This window comes from Sabethes cyaneus, chromosome 2, assembly GCF_943734655.1.
Source record: "Sabethes cyaneus chromosome 2, idSabCyanKW18_F2, whole genome shotgun sequence".
Classification (NCBI taxonomy): domain Eukaryota; kingdom Metazoa; phylum Arthropoda; class Insecta; order Diptera; family Culicidae; genus Sabethes; species Sabethes cyaneus.
Genome location: NC_071354.1, coordinates 30209468 through 30227682, shown reverse-complemented (window position 1 = coordinate 30227682; position 18215 = coordinate 30209468). Strand labels below are relative to the sequence as shown.

Sequence of the window (18215 nt, the reverse complement as noted above, 5' to 3'; positions counted from 1 at the left end):
ATTGGTGATTTCAAATTCCTGGTTTTTTCCCGGTTTTCCTGGACGATTTTGGAAAAATTCCTAGTTGGTGAATATAGCTTAAAATTAGCTGCAAGAATAACAAAGTTTTTTTGTATGAAATATTATGCTGGAAAGTTTATCGATTTATCTGTTCCCTCTTTTTACTAAATACGAAAGAGTAAAAATAAAAATTTATATTTGCTACACTGAAAAGGCTTGGAATCACCGTTTCATTTATAAGTTACCTTGCTTAATCTAGTACGATTAACTCTTTCAAAAAGAAATTTCGCACTTCCATTTAAAACTACTCAGATCATTCTGTAGCTCGAACTGAAAACTTTCTATTCAATTTGGTAAAATTCAAAATTGTGGAATGTAGCCACAGATTATTTTACAGACCCTTGCCCAGCGAAGTAAGTTGCCTCGTTTGGCCAGTTGGCTCAATTGGCATAGCCGTCTGTAGCTCCAAATACTGCGTAACTATTCGAAGTCCAAGGAGCTCACGCGGCCTTGATGAGATGAGAACGGATACACAATGAAAACAACCGTTGCCTGATTCCAAACACGGCGAAATCCAGGATTGAGCGTGCACGAACCATGGCGACTAAGTCAGCAACCTATCAACAATATGCCATGCTGGAGAGGGCTGTTAAGAAGTCTTGTTAACGGGACAAAACAGCCAGGGTAAACTATCTAGTTAAGGAGGAAGAAAGGGCCACCATACAAGTGGACGTGTAGAAAGTTTTAACCGCCTTCGTGATGTGCATCAATGCGAGAATGTCGCTCACGGGAAGAGCTGGCCAATAACTAATCGACCGTACAGACAAGCTTAACCATTGAACTGTACATTTAAATAACTATTCTGAGTCTCAAATATCGCAGGTCAACAAAATCGGCGCAGGACGCCCACAGTACGTGGCATCGACCGTGTCGCTCCTAGGCGCTGTTGTTAGTTTAAATTGAAGCAGTACCGCCATCCGGGGTGAGATTGTATCAAGGGGGTGAGATTGTGCCAAAAACCAAAAATGTTTATTTGTAAAAATTTATTATATCTTTAGAAACTGGTGACCTAAATTCAAAATGAAGATAAACATAACATATTTATTCATAACTTTGAATGGAACACAGATAATATTAGCAAACTATTTAGCCTAAACAGTGTTTCAAAGTTCGCGATCAAATATACTCGGAAATAACGCTTGTAAAAAAATGTCCCGCATAAACCAACCCAAACAAGAAATCGCATCAACTTGCTATTTTGAAGGTATATAAACTAATCATTTACAATGTATTGAGAGGTTATTATGCGTTGGATAAGTTTTGATTACGAAAATAATATTTTTCGAAACTTTCGAGCTTCACGGGGGTGAGATTGTGCCGAGCCATAATGATCGATCCATTTTGTGGATTTCACTTACACAATAAAAATACGTCAGTATACACCAGTACACTCACATTCTTTACTATTGAGCACAATATTTTGACAGATTAGATTGCATTTTGGAGCAAACAGCATCATAGGTCTGCTAAATAATTTAAACTAATTTTTAATTTTTTCTTTGGAAATTTCAGATGCTTTGAATAAACACTTTAATATAAGACGAATATATTATACCGTGTATAAACTTTCAGTTTTAAGGAGGGGGAGGGGGTGGGATAGGCCACAATTTCTGCGGCCGCGGGTTCTCGAACGAAGTAATGCTTACTTTTGTTAAATGATCAAATAGGTATGCCCTCTTAGAACACACCCTTTCATATATCTCCCCCTTTGTTAACCTTAGAAACACTTCTGGCTATATAAAGGCTGTCCGTTGACTACGAACTCATTTTTAGTTATTTCAGACCTCCCCGGGTTATTTTCGTTCATACTTTTTGTATGATGCGTTGTTTTTGGCCGACAACCTGCCCCTAATAGTCCACCTAGTTCATGGACGGCCCCATATGAACTACTTTATACTGATATTTATGTGTATTGTTTATAAACATAGGTTTTTAGCTTAACTTTATGTCTTTGGCACAATCTCACCCCTTCTATGGGGTTCAAGCACTTCCAGTAAAACTAGGTTTCATTGTAACTAAACTACGTAACTATGCAGTTGTTACTTAAACAATTTAGTATATATTGACAGGTTTGAAATCAACTTAGTTCATAAATTGTGTGTATACTGAGCTAAAGAACAAAAACATATGCTTTTTGGCACAATCTCGCCCCGGATGACGGTACTCAAATATATAAAGTCTTGCAGAGCACCAGGAAAATTCTGTATGTCAACCGGGATGCTGAAAGCTTACCCAGTATTGTCACCGCAAATGTTGCATCAGCTCTTCAGCAATATCTGGATCATGATGATCCAGAGATTTAGTGATCTTCAGGAAGGCATCTTGACAAATCACCAAGAAGGGAACCGGCGTTACAACGCGCGAGGCCCTGTGCAGATTAAACAGCGAGGCTTTTTTGGATTAAAAGGCCACTGTAACAGTCTTAATGATCATCATTTGAGGTAGGCACCGATTGCTCTATCACAGTTTACGGACTGCTTATGCCCATTGATGGAGTTGAGCTAGATGGTTGAAATCTTGTGCCTCAAGTCGGTACTACGTGGTTATTAAAATCGTACTTTAAGGATTTGGGCTCTAGGAAGGAAATTTTGTCTAGAGAAGTTATGCCTAGATAAAGCAAGAGCCCCGTAATTGCAGGGCAGATGCGCTTTCAAGTTCAGAGTTACAAAAGCGGCAGGTTCCGGAATCATCCGATATTCTCTAAACGATCAAAAGCGGGATAGTGTCCAGTTAGGAGTCCCGTGATTGTGCGTAGTTCACTACGAGTTAAGTTGAGTAGTTTTTAGCTACTGTAGGATTTGGGTAGATAAACTGTTTAACTGTTTAGTCTACAACCCTGTATTTGATTTCAACGGAATGCTTTCTTAACAGCATAGTCTAGGCGGTTACTGAAGCTCAGCCTGACATCAATCAGTATATGGGAAGAAATAGCATGTTTCACCTAGTGAATGATATAGCGACTGTTTCTGTGGGGTTTATATTAGGCCCGTCTTGTAAGCATTATAACATGGTGGTGTTTAGGAAGCATTGCTTGAATCTAGCTCATTGAGTGTGGTGAATTGCGTTTTGAAAAAGAACCGTAATAATTGAAATGAACGACATGTAATCGAAAGCTCCTTCAATATCAAGGAAAGCACAAAGTGCCGTCTCCTGATATTTAAGTGATTTTCTGTGAAAAAAATGGGTAGAATGTCATCCGGACCTGAAGATTTCATTGGTTCAAAAGATTTAAGTGCCCATTTGATCGAAACCTCCGTAAACAATCGGCGCACAAGCTGAGCCGAGTCGTTTGGCACTTTCATCGATGTTTTCTTGGCACTATACTCTGCATATAAATAAAAGAGAAAAGGAAACAATAGAAATCATGCAAATATATTCTGAATAGCCAATTATGTTGTATACAGCCAAGGATTGAGTTTTTTTTAACATTTTTCTCTAGTCATCACCAAGCGCAAGGTCCCTCCGAAGCGCTACCGCAAGGATTTGCCGATCTAAACGCCGACTCTGATGGAACTTATCTGAATGTGGAAACTAGGACGGTATCATGGTGCTCTGTATCACTCATAAAGTACTCTGAAAGGTGATCCTCAATCGAATCCAGAAAAAAACGATACTACTCTTCGATAGTGCACTCTAAAATGATACTACCTGTAAAAAGTCGGATTTAGCCAAAAATTAGTTGAAACTACTCAAAATGCCCCTTAAAGTGTACAAACTCAAATTTTGGGTAAAAATTTAACCAATTTTGGCTATTTGCTACCAATAATTGAATTATTCTCTGTGATAAATAACGCACTTTTAAGTTCCTACTACCAATTTTGTGGTTGAAGAACTACTCAAAATCTGAGTTTGTACACTTTAAGGGCATTTTAAGTAGTTTTAACAAAATTTTAGCTACCAAGCAATTTACGGTAAACTCATTTAAGCAAGCTGGATTCTGTGCCGCCGATCATGTGTGGATCGGGTCACGACGGTTAATATAATATTCGAGTAAATCATCGAAATCCAAGGCTGTCTTCTTCTAGTGCTTATAGGTTTCATACAAAGCATTCGACTGACTAAATCACGAAAATATCTGGGGCGCACTAAGGCGTAGAGGAGTTCCTGGTAAGCTCGTCTATCTTATCGTCGCTCATTATGAGGCCTCCTGCCGGGTTGCTGCAGGAGTGAGACAGGGTTGCATACTTTCACCGCAACTGATTCTCGTCATTATTGACGAAATTTTAATTGGAGCCATTGACAGAAAACTTAACCGAGGATTGCCCTGGAACCCTTTGACAAATGAGCAATTTATCGACCTCGATTTGACCGACATTATTTTGCTCTCTCAAATGCAATATGATGTGCAGGGCAAACTTGATGGTCTAAGGCAACAGGTCTCATAATCAATGTCGCAAACATTAACTCAGTGAAGGGAGTGAACAGCAACCATCCCTCCAATTTCACAGTAGAGGTTGAGGTGGCAGATTTTTTATATCCTGGTAGCAGATAACCCTAGGCGATGGTACCAAGACTAATATAGAAACATGAATCAGGTCAGCGGTGATTTTTGGATCTTGGAAATGTTTGGCGCTCAAATCAGATCATTTTACCGACCCTAATACTAATTTTCAATTTGAACGTGAAATCCGTTCTATTGCCTGCGAGATGTGATGTATTTCAGCGGACACAACCACAGGTCTTCGTCAATCGTTGCCTGGATCTGACATGTTTTGAGGAGAGTAAAGAACGAAATCTACAGAAAGACAGTCAACTGGAACCCGCAGGGACAACACAGAATAGGCAGATCTAGAGGCTATTGACGGTGTAGCCTAGTCGACTGTATTCAGACTATTGATTCGAAAAACGCTCCTGGCCACAGATCAAGGCCATGGCGGATTGCCGTCATTATTTAGGAAATCAAACATTTTGTTCTGCCGAACTAGCGGACATGGACGCATAAGTAATTAAGTCGTCAGCAAGCAACAGAACTTTTTTCTGGTTTTGGATAAAAATTCCAGGTTTTTTTCCGGTTTTTCCTGGTGAAATAAAATTCCTGGTCTTTTCCTGGTTTTCCTGGTTGAGTTGTCACCCTGAGTTTATAAATTATGGACAAAGATCAGCTCAGGATAACCCCAAAGAAAATTTGAAAAACTAATGTTCTAACTCTTAAAACATTTCAAGATATTTGTTTGTTCGTCAATTTAATATCCTGAATGACAATAATTTCGCGATGGTGATTTTTGTTATTTTACAGTTTACTTGTTTCAAAAACTCCATATCTCATGAATCAAGCATTGCAGAGTAAATATTATTTTAGTAAAATGTATGTTAATTTTCCTGACATCCGGAAAAAGTCGCAAATATCATGTTCTAAGTCATGAAAAATTCTTCGAATGTTTTTCGCTTGTTTGAAGTTTTTTGGTGATAAAAATTTCACGATAGCATTTATGCATAATTTTTGAGTTATGACAGGAAACTGACGACTGACTGCACACTTTAATATTATTTGCAATTTTTTGACAAACTCCGTGTAATGCTCGATTGACATTGTTACAGTGTTTTGCAATATATTTAAATTATTTAGACACTATTAATTTTAATTTTAACTATTATTCTTAATGCACCATTTCTAGAATATTTAAACTAACGCATGCCATCGACGTCTCACTTACTTGCATTTAACCATTTCGATTGAAATTTATTCATTGATGCCACTTCTGCTGTTTAATAATTCTGCATCGTGTAAAAACCAATCGGCATAGTTTCGAGCCAGATTATTTTTAGATTTTTAAATTATTGCATAGGAAAAATTGCCATTTTTGACACTAAACCCTGCAAAAGTTCCTGGCAAAATCTGTGCCCTAATTTCACACGGCTCTCCCATTCTTCTCCTATTTTCCCAACACGAAAATGCAGGGATGTGATCGCAACGCAAATGGGCCAGACATTAATTTTCAGCACACTGTCTTCCACACTGGGACCGATTTTATGGTCGTTTTTCGCACTGATCCACTGTAGGACACCGAAATTCCACTCAATTTGTTGGATGTTGGACCATACAGTAATATCGTTTCGCCAACCAACCAACTAACGATCACGGTGGACGGAACGAATAATAATTCTTTGCGTTCACTTTTTAACTACATTTGGAATTGTGGAACCGTGGTCGGTCGGTCGGTCGTCGTCGTCGCGGTCTTCGTTTTTGTGGTCTTGGTCGTGGTCATCATCATTGCCAGCCATCGTCGTCGTCGTCGTCGTCGTGTTGTCGGAATATGAGCCTTTGCATCCCGTACACTACGAAACGAACAGCCGTCAGAATAGAATGCGATGCGATGCGGTGAACCATCGACAGCAGAAACAGAACCAGCGGAGAATAGCAAAGCACAACCAACAGAGAGTTTCGAAGCCAAGAAGGTTGATTGCCGCAGGTGATGATGTTTCAGGAATTTGATTGCTGTTGACTTTTCAGACGTCACTTTTTGAGTTGACAACTTTACGGAATTCATATGCCATGAAATATGAAAAACAAATCTTGCGAGACGCAAAAATTTGTAGAAATTGTGTATTGCAATAATCTGACAAAACCTACAATTTTTCCAAAATTCCGGACGCCAAAAAGTTATACAAATCTGCTAATTAGACGAATATTCAAGTATAACGTCGATCAAGCTCAAATCAATCAATTTTTGACAATGTTTATAAAAGTAGCAGCAAAAAACTTTACTATTATAATTTTTTTCTAGAAAACACAAAAATGCTTGCTATAGATTCGAAATTTTCACGTCGAAATTACGCAAACAGTTGAATATTTTCTACCCAACGTTCCATATAATATTCACAATTTGGAATATGTGAGAGAAAAAGCTCCCATTTGACCTCGAGGTACGATACTGATGGTCTAACAAGGCGATTATCGTATGTTCGAATCTCGACTGGGTGAGACTGTTAGAGTCAATAGGATCGTAGCACTATAGCCCAACAATTGGCCTGTACACTGTAAAAAACAGAAGGTCAAATTACGTCGCAATGTAGCCCCAAGACTTTGCTCAATTCAAGGTGCATTTATAGAAGTCATGACTTCATGGAAATCAGGTTATATTTTCACCAATAATTGTGAACTGAAAAGTGTGCAACTTGGGGAAGAGAAATTTACGTAATTTTTTACGTAGAAAAGTGTAGATTTATTTGAGAGAAATTGTGTCGAATTAGAAATCTTCCTATCTACCTAAATTCTAAATGTTTTGAAGCAAAAAATCAACATATTTTTTAAAATGGATATAATTAAAATTATATTAATAATTTGAATTTCATACGCAACTTTCGTAGTATAATTAATTACCATAAATTGCACCTCCAGAATCGGGTAACATTTCACCACCTATACCGTGCACCCATATTGAAACCTGAACCTGACGGAGCATGAACTTTGCGACAGGGTTCAAGAATTCACGGGAGCACGTACACCGACATTCTGATGCAAAACGAAACGACAAATACACATCGACGATGGACGATGCCGCCGCCGGAGCGGACACAGGAACGGGAGCTCGGGAGGCTTCCCGAATGCGACTGTATGCGTTCAATATGTTTTGCTAAATTTGTTTTCAGTTTTTTTCGCGGACGGATACTGGAAAGCAAGCAGGCAAGCCAACACCTACTGTTATTCAAATCACGGCACGGCACGGTTCGGTTGACAACATTCTATCTGTCCGATCGGGACTGCCTCTCTGATTTCTGACGGTCCACTGCTAGCAGCAGTATTTGTGAGCTCCGTTAGAGGGATGCGTTTGCTTGCTGGTACTACAATGGCTTGTAAGTTGGTGTCGTGTCGTGTCCCTGTGAACTCTACTAATACCAACGAGCGGTGAAAGAAAGACGAACGTATGTAGAATGCAATACAATAAAAGGAGGTTTGACGGGTCGACCGATGGCCGGAGACGATATCGATATAGGGCAAGCAAGAAATAGCAAAAGTTTGCTTAAATTTATCATCTAGCTCATTTTTGTTTGGTATGTTATTAGAATACTCTTAACCATTCCCTTCTTGATTAGCATCTCTATTCCCGCATAATTCAAGTGTGCTTATCTTTAAGGCCAAGTATTAAGACTTACTTAATATCCATCCAATGCTGAGCGGATTTCATGGTTGTTCGAGATGTATTTTCCAATGAAATACAGGTGAAACAATTCGACAGACTTCCCCGTAGTAACAACTACGCATCCGAGAATGCACTTTTCTTTTATAAAAGTACCTAACTGTTTTATTATTTTTACTCTTTTTGAAACGATGGTTCTACAAAAGGTAGGAGTCAAAATGACTACTTGTCAAGCATAGCTACCAATACCCCCCCCCTTCCTTTCCGCTCTTCCCCTCCTTCGCCAAAAAATTTTCATTTCTTTCCCCTACCGTCCCTTCATCAATTGTAGAACCATCGTTTCAAAAAATATTAATATATATGTATGACCACATTTCAAGGTCAAGACTAAAAACTTGAGATTAGTCTATAATTTTACTCGATTTTCTTTTCTTGGATGACCTATCTCACACCCATACACATCTTTTGTAGCATGGAAAGATTACCAACAGATATCTTTCGATAACAGTTTGGTATAGAGATTCCATTTCATCTGACTTTACTTCCGTGCATTCCGATCCAAGGCTCTTTGCGTTACAAATATCTTACATATTTGTTTAAATTCGCTTAAACTGCTTGCCTGCCCGAAAAAAAATTTACCTTAAATTTTGTAGTAGAAACAATGCATCTGCAAAAGTTTTTATTGTGAACATTGAAACTTATGGTAAATTTATTGTAAAAGTGCCTCAAACTCAAATTTTATTAATTTTTCTTGTTTTCTTGTTTTATGCTATAGAATTGGCCATATTTCATCATAAATTTACTGTCTTTTTTAATTATATTTTGTTTTTTCGCCTAAAAAAATTACCATAAAAGGACGATAACTTTTACTGTAAATAAAAATTTTTGTTCGCAAAAAAACTGCATTTTTTTATTGTTAAGATACTTAACAACCCGTCATTTTAATGGTAGAATCTCTGAAAACCATGAAAGTTATGGTGGACAACAATAAGTTTGATGGTTTGGTTATCTTTTCTAACGATAAGTTTTATTATTTTTACTGTATTTTGTATCCTACTGTTACAATAATTTTTATCTTCGTGTTATGGTTATTTTTTTCCGGGTGTTTTACTGTTTCTGGAAACTGGTTGAACAAACTGTAGCAGCCCTCACAATATAATGAGTTCTGCGTGCACGTTTTTCGGCAATTCAGCAGTCTGAGATTTCTAGCCTGGTAAATGGCTGGACAATGCGGAATATAGACCTCATAGTGGCCGTTAGCCTCTTATCCAGCGACTCCGATCCCGACCTCTTCGTGGTACCAGGCGGAATACGAGCAACCGTAGCGGAGATCGGGTAACCAACCCCGGTGGAAACTAAGGTCGCATACTAACCGGGAAGGAAGTATAGTGAGTCTCGGCACTATAAGACGGCAGCCCCATCGCGAGACTCGGTAGCGTTGCCCCAGTACGGCTACACACCTAGAGTAAATCACTAACAAAATTCAAGCAAATTCGGAGCGGAATATTCAGCATCTACCTAGGCGACGGAACAAGGACGACGAATGGAGACTCGGTACTTGGAACTGCAGATCGCTAAATTTCGCAGGTTGCGAACGGGTGCTGATTGAACAGCTTGAACCCCGCAAACTCGGCATCGTAGCTCTGCAGGAAATCTGCCGCAATGGAGAGAAGGTAAGCAAGATCCGTGGTGGAAAAACCCAGTTTTACCAGAGCAGTGGCGCTACCAATGAACTGGGAACGGGCTTTGTAGTGTTGGGCGGAATGCAGGATCGCGTGATAGATTGGAAGACGATCAACGAGAGAATGTGTGTATTGAGGATAAAGGGCCGTTTCTTCAATTATAGCATCATTAACGTACACTGCCCGCATGAAGGTACACCCGACGATGAGAAAGAAGCGTTCTACGCGAGGCTGACAACGTACGACAGCTGCTCGTCACGGGACATCAAGATCGTCATGGGGGATATGAACGCCCAGGTCGGTATGGAAGAAATGTATAGACCGCAGGTAGGACCCTATAGCTTGCACACCGACACGAACGATAACGGCCAACGATGTATAAACTTCGCAGCTTCCCGAGGCCTGGTGATCCGAAGCACCTTTTGCCCGCGCAAGGATTTCCACAAAGCCACCTGGAGATCACCTGACCAACGTGCAATGAACCAAATTGACCACGTTGTCATAGAGGGCCGGTTTTTCTCTAACATCACGAACGTACGCTCCAGACGGGGTGCAGATATTGATTCTGACCATTACCTAGTAGCAGTACATGTGCGCTCAAAGCTGTCCACCGTATACAGGACACGTCAAAGCCGCCCTCCTCGGCTGAACATCAGGCAGCTGTATAACCCGCAAGCTGCCGAGAACTACGCGCGAATACTGAATGAGACACTGCGTTCTTCCGAGGAGTTACGTGCTTCAAACCTCGAGGACGGTTGGGGCAGAATACGCTCGGCCATCGGAGAGGCCGCAACCACGGCACTAGGTATTGAGCCTCGGAGTACACAAAATGATTGGTTTGATGGGGAATGCCAACAAGCGGCGGAGGGGAAAAACTGCTTTGAAAAATTATCTAAGTATTGCCAGTAGGGAGAACCTGGCCAAATACCGACGCGCTAGGAACCAGTTGACCACGATCCTGAGGAGGAAAAAGCGCCAAAAGGAGGACAGAGATCGTGAAGAATTAGAGCAAGTTTTATGAGAAGGTGAACCAAACTCGGAAGGGCTACACACCGAAACCTAACATGGCTAGGGACAAGGGAGGCAATCTAATCACAAACGAGCGCGAGGTGGTCCGCAGATGGAAGCAGTTCTTCGATGAACACCTCAATGGTGAAGTCGCAGAAGGAGGCGGAACGGAAATCACCCTAGGAGCGCTCATGGAAGTTAGTAATGTCCTAGCACCTGATCTCCAAGAAGCCAAACGAGAAATCAGGCTGCTGAAGACCAATAAAGCCGCTGGGAAGGACCGCCTACCGGCAGAGCTTTATAAACATGGCGGAGAAACACTAGCAAAGGCTCTACACTGAGTTATTTCGAGGATTTGGAAGGAGGAAGCTACCGGAGGAATGAATGGCAGGAGTGGTTTGTCCCATCTACAAAAAGGGTGAAAAGCGCTGATAAACGCCGCCTGCAAAGTACTCTCCCAGATCCTATTACGCCGGTTGTCACCGCACAAGGTTTCGTAGGGAATTATCAGGCGGGTTTCATGGGGGCTCGCGCAACTACGGACCAAATTTTTATTATCCGACACATTTTGCAGAAATATCGGGAGTACAACGTGCCCACGCATCACATCATTATTGATTTCAAAGCAGCATACGATACAGTCGATCGAGATAAGCTTTGGCAGATAATGCACGAACACGGTTTTCCGGACAAACTGACGCGACTGATCGGAGCTACATTTGATCGAGTGATGTGTTTCGTACGCATCACTGGGACACACTCGAGTCCGTTCGAGACGCGACGAGGGTTAAGACAAAGTGACGGTTTATCCTGCATGCTGTTCAACATCGCTCTTGAGGGAGTGATCCGACGAGCGGGCATCGAAACGAGAGGCACGATTTTTACCAAGGCTAGCCAACTTCTAGGCTTTGCAGATGACTTCGATATCATAGCCAGGATCTTTGCGACGGCGGAAGTAATCTACGCCAGACTGAAAGCGGAGTCTAGGAGAATTGGGCTAAAAATAAATGCATCGAAGACCAAATACATGAAAGGAAGAGGCTCAAAGGAAACAAACGCGCGTCTCCCACGGACGTTAACCGTTGACGGAGACGAACTAGAAGTGGTAGAGGAGTTCGTGTATTTGGGATCGCTGATGACCGCGGACAACAACACTAGTAAGGAGATCCAGCGGCGCATTCAAACGGGAAATCGGGCCTACTTTGCACTTCGTAAAACGCTACGATCAGGAAGCGTACGCCGCCGCACGAAGCTAACAATGTACAAAACCATTATTAGACCAGTAGTTCTTTATGGACTTGAAGCCATGACGCTGCTCACGGAGGACATACGCGCCCTTGCCGTGTTCGAGCGGAAAGTGCTGCGGACGATATTTGGCGGAGTAGAAACTGAAAGCAGAGAGTGGCGGAGGCGTATGAATCACGAGCTACAGGCACTGCTTGGGGAGACTCCCATCGTACATCTAGCGAAAGTTAGCAGGCTACGGTGGGCCGGACACGTCGTAAAGATGCCGGACGACAGTGCGACGAAAATAGTCCTCTTCAACAACCCTACCGGCACCAGGAACAGGGGGGCCCAACGTGCACGATGGCTTGATCAGGTCGAAAGCGATTTGTGACTTCTGAGACGACTAGGAAATTGGCGACGAGTGGCTCAAGACCGCGTTGAATGGAGACGAGTGCTTGAAACAGCACGAGCCACCGCACGACAACGACGGCTCTATGCTGAAGAAAAAGAAAAGATCTTCAGCATGTCTTGTTGCAGCATGCGCATACAGCATGTCTCGACTTGGTACTTTATAGACATCCACTGCAAACAATCTAACATAAATATCCTTGGAGTTAGTCGATCACAACACAGAATCAAACGCTTAACTTTGTTCTGAAGTATCTGCATTCGTTTCACCTATTTTACATTTTTTCTATTTTACAATATTTTACAACCTGTCCTTGCTGAGCCACTTCTCCATCAATTCGGATTATTCTATCTCCGCCATTCTGCAACCGTTTAGTAACTACCATATATTTTGTTTTAGCAACGTTCATCTTAAGTTTTTTCCATTTCAAAAATTCAGAGAAGTTATTCTATTCATTGTTCATTACATTGAAGCACTCATCGTAGCTGTTAGCAATTACAAACAGGACTGTATCGTCCGCAAAAAGGCTAACTTCTTTTAGTACACACCTTCGAATTCCGAAGATTTTCACCATTTCTTCAGTTTTCTTCAGTTATTATCGTGATTGATTAATGCAACTCTTCCACTTCTTCCGACAGCGACTCGCGACGCTTATTAGACCGGTTGTTCTGTACGGGTATGAAACATGGACAATGCTCGAGAACCTGCGAGTGCTTGGAGCTTTCGAACGACGATTGCTAAGAACGATCTTCAGCGGCGTACAGGAGAACGGAGTATGAAGGCGGAGGATAAATCATGGCGAACTCAGTTTCAAAACAACATAGCGAAAAACATCCCCAAAATAGATTATGTTTACCGCCTTCAGATAAGTAAGTTTTTGTTTTAAATGAATTTTTTCAGCGTGCGCATTTAAGAGTTAACAGTTGGAAGGGGCTATTTCACGGAAGTCTAAGAGCAAAGCGAATGAATCTTCACTGCACTGACACGATTCGGCAAACTTCATTTTGGTAACAGTGACTCCAAACTGGGGGGCAATATTCTAGATTGGTACGGACTACGACTAGTACACAAGACAGCTTTCAAGCAGTAAACATAATTGAAGTTTTTGCCGGCGCGCATGATAAACCCAAGGTTGCTGCAGACCTTGCACTGAAACTTGTTTATATTACAAACGCTCAGCGTAAAATGGCGTCGAAAGAAGAGCAGGTGCGAAAAACAATTGTGTGCGGTCGCAATGAAAATCCGGATCTCTCGTTAAAAAAATTTGTCAAAAAGCTTGGATTTCCTCCAAGCAGTGTTCACAGGGTTTCAAAATCGTTCGATACTTGCTTGACAACAGCTAGGAAAAAGGGAATGCGAAGGTAAAACAAACATTACGGAGGAGACCAGATCTTTCTGTACGTAGCATTGCTCGTAAAATAAAAATGTCGCCAACATTCGTGCACAGTTCTAAGCAACGACAAAGCATGAAGTTTTTCAAGGTGAGGACTGTGCCAAACCGTAATGATATGCAAAATACGACGGCCATAACACGCGCTCGTAAGCTTTATCGCGAGTATTTAACGAAGTTTCCATGCGTTATAATGGACGATGAAACGTATGTCCTAGAAGACTTTCAACAGCTTCCTGAAAGTCTTTTTACACTGCCATGAAACGGAACGGCGTTGCAGAGAATTTTAGGTCAAAGAAGAAAACCAAGTTCCCCAAAAAATATTTAGTATGGCAGGCCATATGCAGCTGTGGTCGAACAAGCAAACTTTACATCACTACGGGAACAGTTAACAAGGAAATATACCGTGAAGAATGCCTGCAGAAACGATTGTTACCGTTCCTACACCCTAACTGCCAGAGTTACGCCCCATCGAGCGGTATTGGGCTTTGGTGAAGAGAGAGCTGTCCCAGCACAAACAGCAAGCAACAAATATAGATAAATTTCGAAAATCTTGGACAAACGCAGCTAAATTGGTTACCAACAAGTCTGCACTGACCCTCATGGCAAGGGTAAACTCCAAAGTTCGCCAATTTTTCATGCAAACCAAATAAGTAATGTTAATTTGTATAATTATTAACGATACACACATAAACGATATAAAATTGTTTAATGGATTAAACTTCTAGCAAATTTGTTTTATTGCAAAATTGAGGTGTCCAGATTTTATCGCGAACAAACCTTATGAAAGTAAAGAATTTAGTTTTATATAGTTGTACGTTCATAAATAAAAACGTGTTGAGTATTTCTAAAATAATTTCCAAAATTCTAAAATCCTTTGCACGCCAACAATACAATGCTGGGTAAGTTTGATCCACAAGTCAATGAACCGCTACTACTATTGGTGATACAAATTATTGATGGAACTTCTAAAACAAGGAATATCGATTTCCAGATACATTCACATGCCCCTTGGCGCTTCATCAACCAAGAAGCCGATTCACTACCACACCCACATTCAGTTCAAAATGAACACAAAATGCAAATGACAGCTCTAGACTTTCGTCAATGTATAAGTAAGCTTACGCTCTACGAAAAAGTACAACAAGAAGCATACGCAAATAGGGCTTTTGCTACACACACATGCAAGACATCTGTTGGGCACACATTGCATATTTTCCTATTCGATGCAGCAAAAACGTGCTGGATAAAATTATCATTTTTTCTAAAATTATTCATCATTTTAAAGCAACTAATAGTCAAAATAACCGACAAATGTTCCCTGAAATATATGCTGACTTTTGGTAACTAGGGTTTCGGTGAATTCGCGTTAAATCGGTGTCCCAAATATACTGATTTTTGAAGCAGAATACGGCATAGGCCAAGTTGAAAGTAACGGAATATAAAATTGGTTTTAGCATAATAAATTGCTTTCTTAGCCGAAAGTAACTACTGGCTATTGATATTTGTTTAGTTTTATCCCGCTAACATAGGTCATAGTTACATTTTTGATCATTGCTACCGCGTCTTAGCTTATTTGTTGAAATTAATTTTTTTATTTAGTAAACAGATGTATTACCTTGCCATATGTATGAAGCAATTTGTAATTTCTGTTTTAAATAAAGAAAATAAATCATTTAAAAAATTTTGCTCTTCCCAGCCCGTGTGTTTTATATGGAGCTGTCACTTTTGCCTGCCCAACAGATCTCCAATACATATGCACTCTGCAAACACCCTATGTTACAAAAAGTAGCCTTTTTCATTTATTTAAATTGAAAGTTTCAAATTAATTTCTATTGCTATAGGTTTTTAATTTTATTTACTATGCTACATTTTTGATTTCTCTTTTTGGTATCCTAATTTTTATGCAAGAAGCAACCCAGCAGAATACACCCACAATAAATATTTTTTATAGAAAATAGGATCTCCGGAATGTTTAAAATATTTGCAAACACAAAAAAAAGGAAAATTTGGACGCCTTACCAACACTAGCGTAATGTTTCACGGGACATCGCGTTTCAGATCTCCAGAAACTAAGCAGTAATACCAAGAACTGAGATGCCTAATTAATATGCAACTTCGTTATTTTCTTCCTTTAACCACTATATCGTACATGTATTTTTCCCAATTTGGGGAGCAATTCAAGCATCTTCAACATGAAATTCGCTTATTACACCAACACTGGAGTAGAAAACAGAATAAAAACTGCGATTTTCTTTTCTTTCTGGTAGCATAGTTCTCGAAAATGACACTGCAAAACAAATTTTAGAACACTTCGATTTGTTTTTCCGTACGCACACTTCTATCGACAAAGTTTAATGTCACCACCTGAGCTAGTATACGGTCTTGAAAATACACCATTCGGCTACGGTGGGCCGCGTAAATGCTTATTACTACTCCATTCAAAACGCCAACCGAATGAACGCCTCACTGCGATACTCACACGCACACACTCTTCTACTACGATCTTGCACAACCATCTTCTGTCTCGTTCTTCTTTGTTCTCAGCAAGCTACGTTCATTTCGCTCCCGTACACACAAACCGCGAGCTTGGCGAAGACAAAACGACAGGCCAGCACACAAAAAAAACCTTTCTGTGGAAAATGCCCCTTAAACAAATGCGCTTTTTCAAACCGAATCTTTGTCCTTTTCACGTATTTTTATCGCAAATTCAACTGCGATCACTTGCGCAATACATTCGAACTATTTTGGACCGTTTTTCACCGCTGTAAATGCACTTTCCCGAACGAAAATTGCGCACCGACATTTGCACTAAACGAGACTCGCTGTTTGCTGGCTGGCTCGAATATTGCGTTCATCCGCGGCGGGCCAGCTAGAGAGCGCACGAATCGACCGAAATGCCCAACCAAGAGCCAGGACCGACTTTTGCATCACTCACTCTGATGCTGTCTGACTGACGGTGCGTGTTTTGTTTGCGTTCGGCGCAATCCAAAACGGTTGGCAAAACTGAAACGGGGTGCGTTCGCTCGTTTAGGGTGCAGTGTAAATATTGATGTGTATACATATTTGAAAAATTGCCCCGTTGGCCAAAAATCTTCATTCAAGGGTTTTATAACTGCACTTCCTCGGCTCGGTAGTTTGAAAGTAAGATTCAATAAAAGTGTGCCATTGAAAGTTTAAAACTTTAAAAAGGTACAAATAGTGCGAATGCAAAGGATAATTGCCTATTCAAATGGATCCAGTGCTTCTATAATTAAGTTTATGAGAAATCGACGTCGTGTTACACGATTTATTTAGTAAGTTATTTTTTATTAAAATTTGAATGTTTTAGTAAAACTGTTATTATTATGAATGCTGACGCTATTACGTGTTTTTTGTGGGAGGAACGTTCCCAGATATGTTGAAGGACTTGGGCGTCACGTGTCACGGCATATCCGGAACAACGATTTTTCCCAGATTCAGTAAACCATGATTGCACACTATCCGAATGTAGCATGCGCTATCATCTTTTCTCGGCTCTGAAATGACATAAACGAAAAACACTCTTTCACGCCACCACCGTTCGTGAGTTCTGATCCAATGGCGGCCGAGACTTACTTTTAAATATCAGAGATTCCTGAGAATGATACGAGTACGAGTAGAGAAGGATGATAACATAAAGGCCGAATAAAACAAATGATTTCGCTTAATAAATATATGTCTTCTGGTTGCTGACTGTGCTTCCTCGCAGCAAAATTATGGAAATCTCCAACCATTGCTAAAATGTCGTTAGTCCCATAACAAAATATTTGGAAAAAAGCACTGTTCAGCATTAGACAAAAGGTAGGAGTCATAACGACTACTTGTTAAGCGTAGCTACCAATAACCCCCCCCCCTCCCTCACCTTCACCTCCACTCAAAAAAAAAATCAGGGGGTTGTGTGCAAGACACGGCCGCATATGTAGGTGACGCAGGACTACGTGCTATATGCAGCATATATACATGCTACATGCGTTGTGTGTAACATTTATCAAAGTATTGTGCTTCCCGAGAAAATATTTCGTTTTTCAACTTTATATAGTTGTGCGCAGAGGTAAATCATGTATTATTGACAGTGTAAGCACGTGTAAGTTTTCTATGTTTATGCTCTTATTCTTTGCTTAGATAACATTTGTTTTGTTCTATTACGTACAGACTTACAAACAACACAGTTACAATTTCTTACGTTAACCGAAAATGATAAAATTTAAATGCTGATTGCGTTTGTAAAAAATTGGTCCATGTTTGAACGGACAAACACGAAGCAAGCTACCCTAGCATTCAGGTGATGAGCGAGAGAGAAATATTGTTGCTTTTCTCATCACTCTTGCGTTGACAGTTTC

The 18215-nt window shown here is 40.5% G+C and overlaps 1 protein-coding gene across 3 annotated transcripts in view; it reads right to left on the bottom strand.

The window, feature by feature from the left end:
* LOC128733963 (polycomb protein Asx) overlaps positions 1-16663 on the bottom strand; it is a 47115-nt gene extending 30452 nt beyond the window's left edge. For all 3 annotated transcript variants that reach the window (XM_053827884.1, XM_053827885.1, XM_053827886.1), the window contains exon 1: positions 15877-16663. The gene's annotated coding sequence lies outside the window, so the exon portion shown is untranslated. The remainder of the gene's footprint in view (positions 1-15876) is intronic.
* Between the last annotated feature and the right edge of the window lie 1552 nt (positions 16664-18215).